We start from the raw sequence: 15,172 nt of genomic DNA, 5'->3' as shown, positions 1-15,172 counted from the left end.
CCAAAATAAACTTATGGTTCAATTCAATTTTCCAGAAAATTTATGAGATTTTGAGATTCATATGTCTTGCCATTGAGAGTGGTGTCTTGGGTTATGACAATTTCTTTAATTTAAAGAGAACCAAGTCTTCATTTTCATCAATGATAATCTGTCCTAGATTAGCTATTCCCAGTTCGACCTGATTTTTTTTCTCTTCTAGCTCTGTTGGTACAATCCAGTCATTTGGTGGGAAAATAGAGAGAATCTGAAGGCTTGCGTGCAGGTGATTTTTCACTTGTCTCTCTCTATTTCCTCTCTCTACCCTGCTCCATAGCCATACTGACCTTTTGGGTTGTATCACCGAGTAACATTTCCCTGTAGTTTCCTGTTAGATTAGCTCAATGGCACGCATCAATGAGACATTGAAGCATAATGCAGAGTGAGGTTGGGGCCTGATTCAGTTGATTCCAAACTTTCCAGATCTTAGGGGTCACTTTGCCTCCTGCCTCTGTCCTGCGGTTGTCTATTGCAGCTGTTGCTCTTCCTGTTTGCCTTCAGGCCCAGGAGATATCTTGGCTTATTTTGTTATTGATCTTGTGGCACTTAGCCATCCCTGGTTCATCTTGGACCTGCCCAGACCTTTCCAATCCTGTCCTTTCTTGAACTTTCTCCACCAGGTCACTAAGCTGCAATCATTTGGTTAACTCCTAGAATGGCTTCCACTTTTTAAATTTAAAGCAACAAAACTAAGGATTGAAAGGATATCTCTGAATGGTATTTAGAGGGAGCAGTACTATCTGGTCTTGTGTTATGTGGTTCTCTATGGCTACAATATACAGAAAATATTCAAGGACAAGGGATCCTTTCTTAAAATTGCACAAGTATAGTAATAATTCAATCTAGGTATACAAAGATTTCAAAAGCTAAGTGATAACAGATAGGGCAGACTCTAATTTCTTTATTCAGCCTTGGGTAAGGAGCAGTTGATCCTAAGGTGTGACCTTGATACCGTAAACCTCAGTGTGTAAATGTTTGGGCAGAAACAGGCACACACAAGTATTGAAAATAAACACCTGCTAGGAGGGATTGTTACTTCTCTATATTTAAGTTATAGCTGTTTGTTCTGTGGGGACACAATCTCATTGAAGGCATAGTCAATTATACAATGAAAACCAAATTCATTTTGGTCTGAAGAATCATCTGTCAGGAAAAAGGGTTTTCTCTAAGAACTAGAACAGTCATTGGATATTATACATTCATAGACATATTTGGATGTCCAATTAGATGTCTAAACGCATGTATGGGGATTTCAAAAAATTAGGGAAAACAGAATTAAAAGAATAATATATAAACTTCATTTCTCAACATATGTTCTATCAGATTTACAACAGCTTTGTGAGTAATGAAACCAGACAGTTCATCCATTCCAGAGGAACAGAATCCTGGAAATACAACCATGAGAAAATGCAGCCCTTTTTATATTAATAGCTGAAAAAAAATGGGTGCTTGTTAAAGATACATTGAGATTGTGGAACACAAAAAGTCAGAAGGAGCAGATACCTAAAGATTTCCTATTGAAACTCTTGCAAAAGTGCCCTGGTTTGATATGACAGATGAGCAGAGGCATTTTTATGGTGAATACATGACTTTCTGGTGAGGTTTCCTGAATGTTTCTCTGCTAAAGTTTCCACTTTTTCCTACAAAGTAGATAGTTTTATTCTTTAGCCTTTCAGCAAGTCAGCAAGCAGAATTTCTGGAGCATCCCAGAAACTTTTGTCATGACTTTGTTTTTGACTAGTCTGCTCTTGCATTGATTAGGCCACTTTAACCTGTTTCTCTTCTGGATCACCCTTGTCTCACATCTGCTATAATTCTTTGGAGTACTACTTCAGAGTTCCCATCCTACATGTTTACAATTTCCATTTAAAGCTCTGCCCTTGGCTACAGCTGATGCCAATGTAACCGTTTTGTCACCCTTGAGTAAAACTTTCTCAACTTTAACATTGAGAATTCTGTAGGGTGAATCAACCGAGACACCTGTGTTGTTGGCTGTTGTTTCTGCTGTTAACTGTTGATCCTTTTCAAATAGGGCATGAACTAAAGGAATTGTTTTCTTGGCAAAGTGATGTGGAGTTATGCCACTGTGGGTTTCATGTTTAACATCACTTCATTCCTTAAAATGAATTATCCATTCCTTAAAATGAATTATCTATTTTTGTTTGAGAGGTAGTTACACGGAGAGGACACACACACACACATCTTCCATCTGCTGGCTTAGTATCCAAATGAACGCAATAGTTTGAGCTGTGCCTATCTGAAGCTGGGAGCTAGGCGCTTCTTCTGGATCACCTACATTGGTGCAGGGGCCCACAGTTTTGAGTCATTTTCCTCTACTTTCCCCAGGCCATAAGCAGAGAGCTGAATGAGAAGTGGAGCAGCCAGGACACAAATTGGTACCCATAAGGGGTGCCAGTGCCATAGCCAGAAACTTAACCTACTGATTTATCCATTTGTAAAATGATAATTTCTTTGGGGGCCTTTCCCCCATAAACCTTTTATAAAGTATCAATGATTTAACCATTCTTTCCCCTTCACTGCACTGTGAATTTACTGTATTTTCTTGCTTTAATTAAACAAAATTCATCTTGTACTTGTAGAGACTCTCCCAACAGATGCCTTCACTGGAGTGCCTCAAACTGGATCGGAGTTCAACCATGTTACTAACAAGGTAGTGTGTTTGTTTTCATGCAAAAAGTTTTCAAAATTCCATATATAGATTTTCTATTATAGGCCTTTTCCATGAGTCATTTTTGAGGGTTGTGTGTGTACAAATAATTTACTTTATTTGTGATATGTTCAGTAATGGCCTCAAAGATGCCTCAATCCCAATATTTAGAAACTGAGTGTTAACAGAGAAATGGCCTTGACAGATATGACTACATTAGGATCTTGAGGGGAAATGGGAATATTTTCCTGGATTTTCTAGGTTAGTCCTAAATTTTGTCACAAATGTCTTGATACAGTGGGACATGAAAGGAGATTTTACTATACAGAGATGATATGACCATGGAAGCTGAGACTGAAGTGCTTTGAAGATGGAGAAAGGGTTCACAAATCAATGGCACTAGAAACTAATGAAATCCAGGAAATAGATTCTTCATTCAGAACTTGTAGAGGAAAACAGCCCAGTGTAACTGTATTTGTGACCTACAGAACAACCAGATGACACTAAACTCTGTACCATTGCTGGTTGATGTCCACTCAAAGAAATTTTTGCAAGTACATCAAATCTGCTTTTAAAATTGGCTTGTACTGGACTCCTCTTAGGGTTGTAAATTCCAGTTGTCAACTTGCAGTGTCATGCTGAAGTCACCTGCCAATATTTTTTTCTTGAAGTAAAAGGTGATTTCACGGAGTGAGGCCATTGTTTGTGGTAAGCTAAGTTACTCAACTACCACTGAATTTCTCCTTATTGTTCTCTCTATAACTCCTAATATGATAGAGATATTTCTTGGAGTTGACAGTCTAAATGTTCCTTCATAGACAGTCTTCTTTCATGATTTATTGAAAACCCATCCTTCCTCCAAGTGATGACTTCATGTCTTGGAGCTGAGAGTAACCTGCACAGCTGGGGAAAGGCCAATGGTGCAGAACTTCTTTCCTCCAGAGAATTTTCTCTGAGTCCCTAGCCAGGAATCACTTTCTGGGAGAATTTAGCTCATCTGGAACAAAGGATGCTTCTCCCATTGGGGGTGCCCCAATGAAGCATTTTATCCATGTACATAATAAGCAGAGGCTGCCCGCTGGCTTGTTTATATGCTTAACTAATACAAATGCTATGCGACTCCTGGTCTATGCTGCCAGGTTCTGCCAGAAGGGAGATAGCTCTGGGACTCAGAGGAGAAATGTCAGAGCGTACTGTTCAACTCTGACATTGTCTTGGAAGGCCTATTTTTTTGTATAAACTTTTTTTTTAAAGATTTATTTTTATTATTTTTTCATTGGAAAGGCAGATATACAGAGAGGAGAGACAGAGAGGAAGATCTTCCATCCGATGATTCACTCCCCAAGTGAGCGCAACGGGCCAATACTATGCCGATCCGAAGCTAGGAGCCTCTTCCGGGTCTCCCACGCGGGTGCAGGGTCCCAAAGCATTGGGCCGTCCTCGACTGCTTTCCCAGGCCACAGGCAGGGAGCTGGAAGGGAAGCGGGGCTGCTGGGATTAGAACCGGCGCCCATATGGGATCCCGGGCGTGCTAGGCGAGGACCTTTAACCACTTGCGCCACCACGCCGGGCCCTGTATAAACTTTTAATTTATTATTTTTCAGATTGAAATTTAGAAATGAAAGTCATTGTAGTTGGTATCATGTTTTTTAATCATCCACATTACTCATTCATTATTTATATAGCAAATATTTCTTACTAAGTGTAAAAGCCATGTTCATGTTGAGAAGTTAGCAATGAACAAGCCAGAATTCTTGCCCTGGAACTTATAGTCCAAATCAATCAATCAAACAAAAAACAGAGCTGAGAACCTGCATCCGTTTCGTTTTCATCTTCACATCATCTTCACATTGACCCTCACAATCCTGTTGATTCCTGGACCCGTAGAGGTTCAGCAGTGCAGCCCTGACTGTTTTTCAGCCTTCCTTGCTGATTTGTGAGATTTTTGTTTTCTTTTATCAGGAAGTTCTGCTTTTCAGCTTCCAAATTTTATCTTTTCTAAGTTCGATTTTGTTTGTTTATAAAGCTCTTTGCAGTTGTTCTCTAGTGTTTTTAAAAGGATCAGAGATACAAATGAGAAATATGTCACTGCAAAGTGGAGGATCAGTCCTTTATTTTAAGGAAAGGAAAGCCTGAGGTCCAGGAAGGATGCACAGCTGGCTAGAGACAACATGAAGAGCAGATGAGCTTCTCAGATTGGGATGTTGACGACCAAATGCTTCTCCACCCTGACTGGTAGCAGCCTCTGAGAACCAATTTGATACAATTGAGATTTTCTTTGCCATCTCAGCATCCTGGAGCAAAAGCCCACTCTGGCCCTCAGCCTGTCACTGAGGTACCAGAGATTCTTCATTTTCCTCAAATCCACAGTCAAGAAGCTATCATCCGTCCTTGGAGAGCAACTCAACTTTCTTATGTTTGTTTGCAAAGTTAACGCCTGAGGGAGCCTCCTCATTCTGCTAGATTTTTGTGAGGGAAGTGAAATTCGTCGTATTTTGGAACAGTAAATGGATATCTCCTCTTTGGAAGAACAATGAGACTTTGAGACTATGGGCATAAGATAAAGCAATGTGATAAAATGCAGGGGTAATGGCACCCAGGATAACCCAGTCTGGGCCAGGATAAAATAACATCAAGAAAGAGAAAGAAAGGGTAAATGCTTCAGTAGAATGGGCCAAGAGAAAGTTTTTGCAAGGTTGTAAGTGCTGCCAGCTTTTACAATTTTTGGTGGTGAATATATTATGGGGTAAAAACCCTATGTGGCATGGCAGAAGGTTTACTCCTCTTCCTGCTGTTACTTAGACTTACCCACAAGGTGTGGCATCTTATTCATATATACCTCTCAGCCCAAGAACGACAGGGTCTGACCCTGACTAGGGACACTTAGTGCCAGATGAACTACACAAAAATTCAACATCATTAATTCCTGCATCTGTTCAGCAAATATCTATTACAGGTCTTCTGCACGCCAGGCAGTTGTCAAACACTTGGGCTATATTGGTGAACAACCAGACAAGGGGAAAGACAGGGAATAAATGGACAAATGTATAAAGAGAAACATGAAGAAAAATAGAAGCCATTGTTGGGGATGATGGCTATTTTGGGTTGATGATCAGGGAAGTCCTCTCTGGAGAGGAGGCATGTGAGTCAACAGCTGAGTGAGGTAAGGGAACTAGCTATTGGTATATCTGGGACAGAGAATCTCTGATTGAAGAAATAATCAAAATGGAAGACAGAAGCCCTTCTATAGGAAAAAAACTAGAGTGTTTACAGAAAGGTGAGAAAGTGACAAAATACTTGGTACAAGAAAATAAAATAGAGGAAAACTGAGTAGCCAGGGGCCCACACAAACCAGATTTTGTGGGCTGTGACAGAACTCTCTATATCTTACTCCGTGTTTGGGAAGCCATCAGGGAGTTTTGCACAAAGGAGCAACTCCTGTGAATTGCCTCTTAAGTGAATGACCCTTCCCCCATTGTGAGTAGAACAGAATGTAGCAGGCAGGAGTGAGATGGACGATTAGTTAGGAAAGAGCAGTTGAGAAGATATAGAAACATATCACAGCAAGGATGAAAACTGTAAAGATGGGGAGAAGTTAAGAGTTCAGGTTTTGTTTTGAATAGAATGTATATAGGATTTTATCGTATTGGATATGGATATAGAAAGGAGACTCAAGAGTGCCTCCACGTTTGTTCTAGAAAAACAGGGCAAGCATGTGATGACTTTTCATGTGATGGCAATGCTGGGTAAAATCAGTCTTCAAGAGACTAGCAAATGAGATATTTGGAAATATTAAACACTAACTTTTAAGGAAGAAATGAGGAAGTTATTTGGACATATGAGCACAACACCAGAGGTTAGTGTAGACCCTGGAAGGCAGCAGGTAATGGCTCAGCATTTGGCTCCCAACTACTCCCATGGGGGACTTCGCTGGAGTCCTCATTGGCAGTTAAAGCTTGGCCCAGCCTTGGCTGCTGTGGCCATTTGTGGAGCAAAGCAGCAGATGGAAGACCTCTCTGTCTTTATGACTTTCAAATAAATAAAAACAAATAGTTACAAGAGGAAAATAGGTCATGATTATAAGGGAGTTTAAAAAAAAACAAAGAAAAAGTAAGTATAAGAGAGTTTCAAAAATTTAATGAAATATGTGTAATGAAAAAAAATCACATATAGAATCCAAAGTGTTTTGTACATAAATGGACTTACCTTTTAATTTTACTTTTCCATAAACTTGTTGAAGAACCATTGTGGATATGTACTTTAAAATCATGATACTTTTTGGAACAACCTAATTCCAGCATGTTTTCTAAACAGCTACCACCATAAATTACATGCAGGGGCCCAAGGACTTGAGCTATTCTCTGATGCTTTCCTAGGCTACAAACAGGGAGCTGGATTGGACATGGAGAAGTTGGGACACAAACTGGCAAACATATGAGATGCTGGTGCTATATGTATAGAGTTAGCCTATGGTGCCAGCCCAAATTTATTTTATTTAGTTGAAAGTAGAGTGATACAAATAGAAGGAGGGAAAGAGAGAAAAAGAGAGGTCTCCCATTTGCAGTTTTACTTTACAAATAAATGGTTACAACAGACTGATCCATACCAAGCCAAGGCCAGGAGCCACATCCTTCATCTGAGACTCCCAAATGCATGGCAGGGACCCAAGTACTTGGGCCATCGTGCATTAGTTTTGCAGGCACATTGGCAGGGAGTTGGATTCGAAGCATTGTAGCTGGGACTTGAATTGATCCTGAAATGGAATCTTGATGTCACAGGTGTTAGCTTAACTTACTGCACCACAATACCTGCCTGCCCCCTTTTAAAAGATTTATCTATTTATTTGAAAGGCAGAGTGATAGAAAAGAGGGAGAGACAAAGAGAGAAAATTTTCCACCTCTGATTCTGTTCTCAAATGGTCACAACTGCTGAGGCCAGGAGCCTGAAACTCCATACACATTGACCATATGGGTGCATGTGTCCAAGTACTTGAGTCATCTTCCACCACCTTCCCATACACATTAGCATGAAGCTGGATCAGAAGCAGTGCAGCTGGGACTCCAAGCAGTGTTCTGATAGGGGATTCCCACATTGCAAGCAGGGGCTTAACCCACCATACCTCAACATTTTCAAATCCAGAATATTCTCAATAAAATGACAAACAACCCAATTTAACAAATGGCAATAAACCTGAATAGATACTTCACAAGAGAAGCTATATACATGGATCTTGAGATAATTGAAAGAGCACAGCATTCCAGAACAAGAGAGAAAAGAACAACTCTGGCAGGAGCCTGAAACAAGGTGAGAAAGCCTGCAGCATCTCTGGTGAAGAGTTCTGGCTTCTGTGGCTCTTCTTTATAATGTCACATGGAAATGATCCTCTAAATACAGCCAGTGTCCAGTCTGAGTCAACAACTGTGATTGGACACACCTATGGCACCCTGTCCCTCTCTCTCTCTCTCTCTCTCTCTCTCACACACACACACACACACACACATCTTAGCTATGGCATATGTGCTACAAAAATGTGAATCTTCCATTATAATAGCCACATTTATGGTAACAGTTTAAAAGCCAAGCTTACTATGATTATATTACATTTCACCATTTATTCTATTGACTCCCTTTTTAAATAAGATTGGAAGCTCTTCATTTTTTCATCTCCGGGAGCAAGTATGATAGTTCCTAAACCATAATGAAACGCTTATGGAACTCACATAAATGATGGAACGTAATTAGAAACTATTGTGTACTCACATTATTTGCTTATTTCAAAGTCTTTCTGAGCTCTTATTGTCTACTTATTAATTTAATAAAGCCTGGGGCTGTTGAAGGCGAGATCACATATTCATTTATCTCCTAGCTACAGAGCAAGGCAGAAGTCGCTAATTAGAAGAAATGTATTTTACATGAAATTTTATACTCAAGTCAATACCAGAAGTGTAGCTGAAATTGGCATCATGTTTTACATAGGGACCTAGGTAATTCTTGTAGGAAATGTAAGTCTGACATGAAAATTAAGGACTTATTAATAACACTTCCTGGCAGCAATTTCCATCTGAGGGGCTTTTGATTCACAAGCTGGCTTACTGCCTACTTCCAAGTCTAAAAATTTCATGTCATGAAAATTTCCTTAGTTGTTGTGATTCACTCTGCTGAGTTTTAGAGTTGGAAAGAACCCTAAAGAACACCTACTCCAACCCTTTCATTTTTCAGTTGAGGAGACAGCCCAGGGAAGGGAGTCCTTAGGGCAAGATATCAGTCAATTGAGATTTGGAACAAGCATTGGGTCTTGCAAAACTTGGTCATTGCTTTTCCCCTCTAGAAGCAGGTAAGAGGACAAATCATGGATGTGGCTTATCATCAGAGTCCTGGGGTGGGGAGGCTGGATAGTTCTTTGTTTTAGAAAGAGGATAATTACAGAACTTGCCAGAAGCCATGTTCATCCAAAGCTCAGCTATGTAGTGTCTTTCCACCTGCCACCAACCACTGCCTCCTATGCAGGGGAGAAGCTAGGGCTGGCCTTGAGAAAACAGGATTGAGCAACTTATCTCACATAACAGGAATGGAATGGAACACAGACGGACTAGACAAATTCTTCACTCTCTTTTTAGTGAAAGAGACAAAAACCCTAGAAACCCATGCTGAGTTTGGTTCTATTGAAGCTGAGTTTGAGTACTGTGTGTGATCGTGCTCTGTGGGCTGTGGGCTTCAGTGCCAGGAGGCTTTCATCTTCCTGATTGATAAAGCAGGATAGCAGAAAAGCAGTGTGTGATGAGAAAGTGCCAGCAGGAAATGAGATGGCTGTTACCACCCGTGGCTATCCAGTTTTCTCTCTGCAAGGCTCCTTTGGAAATCTTGCCTTGTCTACCCACTTTGGGTAATTTAGCAATGACTTTCTTAAAACTGCTCTCATTTGTGAACTCTAATGAAGGAGTGTGTTCCTAACCCCACTACAATAAAGCCCCTGCTTATGTTTCGCCTTTGGGGCTGTCACCGTTCTCCTGGGCTTGAATCTGTCCTCAGCACTGAGAGCCAGGGAAGAGCAGATGACGAATTAAAGGAAATGAAGTGATAGGACCTCCCACACAGGAAATAGTCAATGTTTGTTAGCTCCCAGGATTAAAATATTCAAACGGAGCAGAATATTGCCTGTCTTTTGGTTCAAAGTTATCCCAAGACATGCATTTAATAGTCAATTCCGTGAGTTCGTGTTTTAGTTTGTACTTTCGTTTTAAAGTCTGAATATTGTGTGTTAATTCTAAAAAGATCATTGATCATTTGTAAGAGTGTTACCGAAATAAAACCAGATTGGAATTGACTCCCTTGTGTGTAAAATGAAAAGCTTTTGGGGGCATTCATCCCAGCTCATGGACATTACTTGCTCAAGATAATTCAGCCAAGCTCCTTGACCATGGGTGGAGCTACAATGAGGCCTCTCATAGGGTGTCTACACAATTTGCCTGGGCCCTGCTGAGTAGGAAGAGGCTTGTTCACTGCATGGAGGCACCAGGGGCATGGAGTTTGAGGGTAGGGACCAGTTATGCTATGTCGCTGGGTTTGGGGAAGGCTGGTCATTGATTAAGATGCTGAGTTTGGAATGAGCTTTCCAGAAGTTTACGGCTGATGAGGTGTTCTTTCTGTGCCTGACATCTGAACCTTTACTAAAGATCCAGCTGTAGGAGTACAGAAGTGAGTCTGCCCAGTGACCAGAGCAGGAAAGCCCCAATCTAGTTTTCCATAGACACCTGGTTTGGAGAACTCCACTCCAGCTGGGGGTGGTAGTTCTGGACAGTTGCATCAATATGCTGCTGACCTATGAGTGTCCAAAGCAAATAGCAGAGGAAGGTGGATCCTTTCCAGGATCATCAGGGATGGCTCAGGCCCCTGTCTTCCTGTCTCAGTGATTTCATATATGTCTTCACAGGTTCAAGAATGCTCCTGCTCTCAGGCATGGCTTCCTCTGGTGGAAAGAGCCTCTCTGAGGCTGTGGGCATTAGTTAGTGCTAGCCTCAGGAAATCATCCCTCAAGCTTCTGTTTTGTTGTTTTTTGGCTTTTTGAAATGATACTCTTTACTTGGGTATCAAAGCAGTGGAAAAGCATTTCATCCCTACTAAAAAAAAATCCACTTTGATCCTTTGCAAAAAAGTTCCATTTTTCCTTGAGCAATGCAGACAAAGACAAAATCATACTGGAAATAACACAAAATTATAATCAGTCTAGCACTGAGGTAGAGGATTTAGAAAAGCTTGGCAGGTATATGTCAAGGAGGTTTTTGCTTTAAGATTTGTTTATTTTTATTTGACAGGCAAATTTTATTTGATAGGCATATTTTTACAGGGAGAGAGGAAGAGAAACTTTTCCATCTGTTCTTACATTCCCCAAATGATCACAATGGCCAGAGCTGAGCTGATCTGAATCTGGGGATGAGGAGATATTTCTGAGTTTCACCGCTGGATAGGAAGTAGAGCAACCAGGACTAGAAACAGTGCCCAATGGATTGCTGGCACCACAGCATAGAGGATTAGTTTGCTATGCCACCATGCTGACCCTAATGGAGTTTTAAGTTGGGTGTTGAGGATGGGAGAGAGATAGCTCTCAGGGGAATTAACTTTCTCCTACGTGGGAGAAATGGAGATGGAAGAGCTGAAAGTAAGAATGCTTCAGTGTGATAGGATGTAATCAAGGGTCTGAATCACACTCACTTGAGCTCCTCTTGGAGCCTCCACACACGTGGTAAAGGAAGAAAGCTTCTTTTCAAACTGCTAACATCTTGTGGGCAGGTTACTCCTGATGCACAGAAGGCTCTCCGTTCCCCAAGAGTCATTGCAGGTTTCAGAGAAGGAGAGAGAGAAAAAAATGCTCTGCAAAACAGGAAGAGAATAAGTGGGAGATCACAGGGTGTGGTCAGAGACAAGAAGGAAAATGTAGAACTGAACAAGTGAGATGGTGGAGGGAACTGAACTGTCCAATATTACTGCCAATTTTTGGCAAATCCCATCAAACTCAAGAAGAACATCTGAGTCCAAGTTGATGGGCAAAAGAAAATACACATAACCTCGACACCCATTGGTAAGCAACCCCAGGGCTTGCTTGCTTTCTTTTTTTTCAAGGCTGTGGAATTAGGGGTTTTGAATCATGTTTGCCTGTATTTCCAAGGCAGCTGATATTAGATTTTTCACAAAGAAGAATTTCAATTTATAGTGATAAAGCTTTTTAGAAGTCAAGTGCCCCTGAAGGGGATGACTCATTGGTAAATACACACACTGAGGCAAAAGGAAGTGAGGTCATTCCAAAGTGTAGGTGGGAGGGCAGAAGGAGGAAGAGATGGAAGCCTGGGGAAAGGCAATGGTGAGAGGAGGGCAAGATGGCCAGCGGGCTAATTAAATTGTGCTTCATGGAAGGGCAGTAGTGGAGCAATCAAACAATAAATAGGTATACATTCTTCCACACCAATTTTGAATTTATTTATAAATTCTATTCCCAAAACTCAGTGACATGAAATAATAGACATATGCTTGTGTCTTTTTTAATGATCTAAAGAAAGGGCCTTATGTCCTATGTCCTTATGTCCACATTCTGAAGTGAACACTTGTTTTCACTTTTAAGCTTCACTGTTGTCTATTTTTAATGTAATACTTGTTTTAATAGGTGGACATGTTTTTGTTGTAAAGATTATTTTCTCCTTATTTTTGTTTTTCACTGGCAGGAAATGATGTCTAATTTTGTGATTAGGTCTTTTGTGTTCTTGACATTGGACACATTTGCATCTCCCCCATATAAGTGTTTCCATTGCACTGTGAACATTTGAGGCTGCTTTCTCTGAGTTCCTTTGAGGGGAAGTCTCTCTTAGTATAAAAAGCATGTTTTCAGTATGGAAATTACAATGGGAGCCACAGCCTATTGGGAAGAGTTCATCCATACTTGGCTAATTGGTGAACAGACTTGCCAAACGCCTGGTTGCATTGTGAGCCAAGCAGTCTTCTGTCTGCTGCCTTATGTCTCTATGTGGGATGCAATTGCACAGCCTGCTGGGGTTCAGACATCACTGGGGATTTCTGGTGACCCAGGGGATGGCCTGGAGTGAGCCTGCTGAGGAAGGTTATGATCTGAGGGAGCATAAACCAAGCATAAACATAAAGAAGCATAAAGATGCACTTCCCCGGGGGAGTAAAATGTTGGAGGCCACAATCACTATCACAATCACAGAAGTCTGTCCTTAACTTGGGTGCCCACATATATAGAAAGAGATAGGATTGAAAGCAACATGGAAAATTCAGTAACATACCAAGTTCACAAATCCTATTTCGGGATCCCTTGTTTACTACATAGCAACTGCACTCCTTTACTCCTCTTTAGAACAATGCATGGTTCTGGCACCTCAGGGTCCACTGTTGGCTGCAAGATAGCCCAGGGCTGTGGCAGTGACCATCACTCTTGGATGAGCTGCATTGGGTCAGGGGTAGGATCTGCTTGCCAGAGTGTAATGAGTACCAGTCAGGAAATTTCTGGGAAATTGGGGATCTGAAGAGAGACCACAGTGCTCAGCCAAGGGCAGGTCCATAGAGCTGTGTGGAGACCATTGATACGATATTTCCCTAGGAACACAGTCCATGGGGACTGCCAGAGACATGTGGACTGGAGTAATCCAAGCTAACTTTATATCTGGAAACCAAAATGTGACACATATATCACAGTAAAGATATACATGGGATGTCAGTTTTAGAATCCTGTTTACTGGGTTTCATTTTTGGGTAACAAATCACCTTGATGGAAGTCCTTAGGGAATCCAGGATGTAATAATAGGAAAATGCGACCCTGGTCTAACTAAGGTCATAGTTACAGCCTGGAGCTTTGAAACTTTCTTTTTTCCTGGTGCAACTTATACTGGAATCGGTGTAAATTGTTCCTTGGCTGGTGAGAACCAGTCCCTGGTGGCTAGACTGACTTGGCATGACCTTTTTCTCGCCAGGGACGGGTTATAACCCTCAGGACTGTGGGCTTGATGTGTTCAGCCCTGTGCTCTGGCTTCCCTGCCATCAGACACCTTGAATGACCATGAACAGGTGGTGAGCAGTGACCCCGCTGCCTTTGGATGGTTCTGTAAGTGGCAGCTCACCAGCCTGAGAGACTGCAACAACACCAGCCAAACCCTGAGGGGTAGGAAATGAGAAAACTGAAATGACATGGCAGTAAAGCCTTTTGAAGCACAAAAGCACAGTTGAGTGTGGCTTGAATAAGTCTTTTCAGTACCTCATAATCTTTTTGGAGATAAGAGATAAGAGAATTAATAGATTTTTCATTTAGCTCAAACAAGCAAGGCCATAGATGACATTTCAGCAGCCAAATGTGTCATCAGGCTTTCCTTCCTTCTTTTCTTCCTTCCTCCCTCCTTTCCTTGTTTCATTCTTTCTTCTGTCTTTCATTCTATTTTGCTGCAGCAGGCTTGCAAAAGAGACATTTTTAAACTGTGGCAAACAGAATTTGCATTAAGCATAATCCATACAAACAAACCCTTGGGACTTGTAGGTTCTTTTTCAGAGTGTGCTTGGATTACACTTCAGGCTTGTTTCTTTGTGGGAAATACTGGAGACCTTGCATTTTAATTTAGCCGTGTCTTTGGAAAGACCTTCCATTTTCGTCTTTCAAACACTGGTTCCTTGAGAAACTCGGGTCTGTTTTTCCAAATTGGTATGAACCTCACTTGGTGCAGGAAGATGTTCCTTAGTATTCAAGGGTTCCTTCCCAGAGTAAGGAGACAAGTGGTTTCTGAAGGGCCAGCAGAGGGAGCCAAGAAACAAGTGTTTTTCCTCTTGACGAACACTTGTATTACCAGTGGTTGTGGATGTGGAAAATCAGCCAGCTTTTCTTTACCAGGTTATAATTTGAAACAGATTAAACCATGGTCAAAATATCCTGTAACTTTGCCTGTGAGAGTGTCTGGTATTTCAGCCTCACTTTGCCTCCCTGAGTCTGGCATGCGGTGGCTGTTCCTGAGGGTTGGGAGGACACAGTTGACATGGGCCTGTCAATGGAGACATCTGCACTGCCTTGTGATCCCTCCTTAGAGCAGAGACAAAGAAACCAGAATGCAATGGGGTCTTGGATCACCAAGGTTAAATTAACATTGGCATACATGTCTCCTTAAATTTTTTTCTTTTTTTTCTAATAAGTTAAATAATGGCTTTCCTTAAGGTAATAGTGTTATCCTTTCTGAGAGCTGCTTTATAAACAAATCTAATGACCAGTGCTTCTATTTGCTGCATAAAGGAAGAAGCCAATTACCCGGGGCAGATTGCATGAGGTTCATTTTATGAGAGGTCAACAAATGGGTCAAATAGGTAATTTATAAATGAAAACACAACCATAGAAAAGAAGAAGAACAAATAATAATTCAACCAAGTTTTAAAATCATTAACAGAAATGAAATTTTTTTTAAAGTACAAAAGCTTGAATTCTCAAAG

The sequence above is a fragment of the Ochotona curzoniae genome, unplaced genomic scaffold, assembly GCF_017591425.1.
Source record: "Ochotona curzoniae isolate NIBS_2020 unplaced genomic scaffold, NIBS_Ocur_1.0 contig_883, whole genome shotgun sequence".
NCBI lineage: Eukaryota > Metazoa > Chordata > Mammalia > Lagomorpha > Ochotonidae > Ochotona > Ochotona curzoniae.
Note: the sequence above shows the minus strand (reverse complement) of the source record.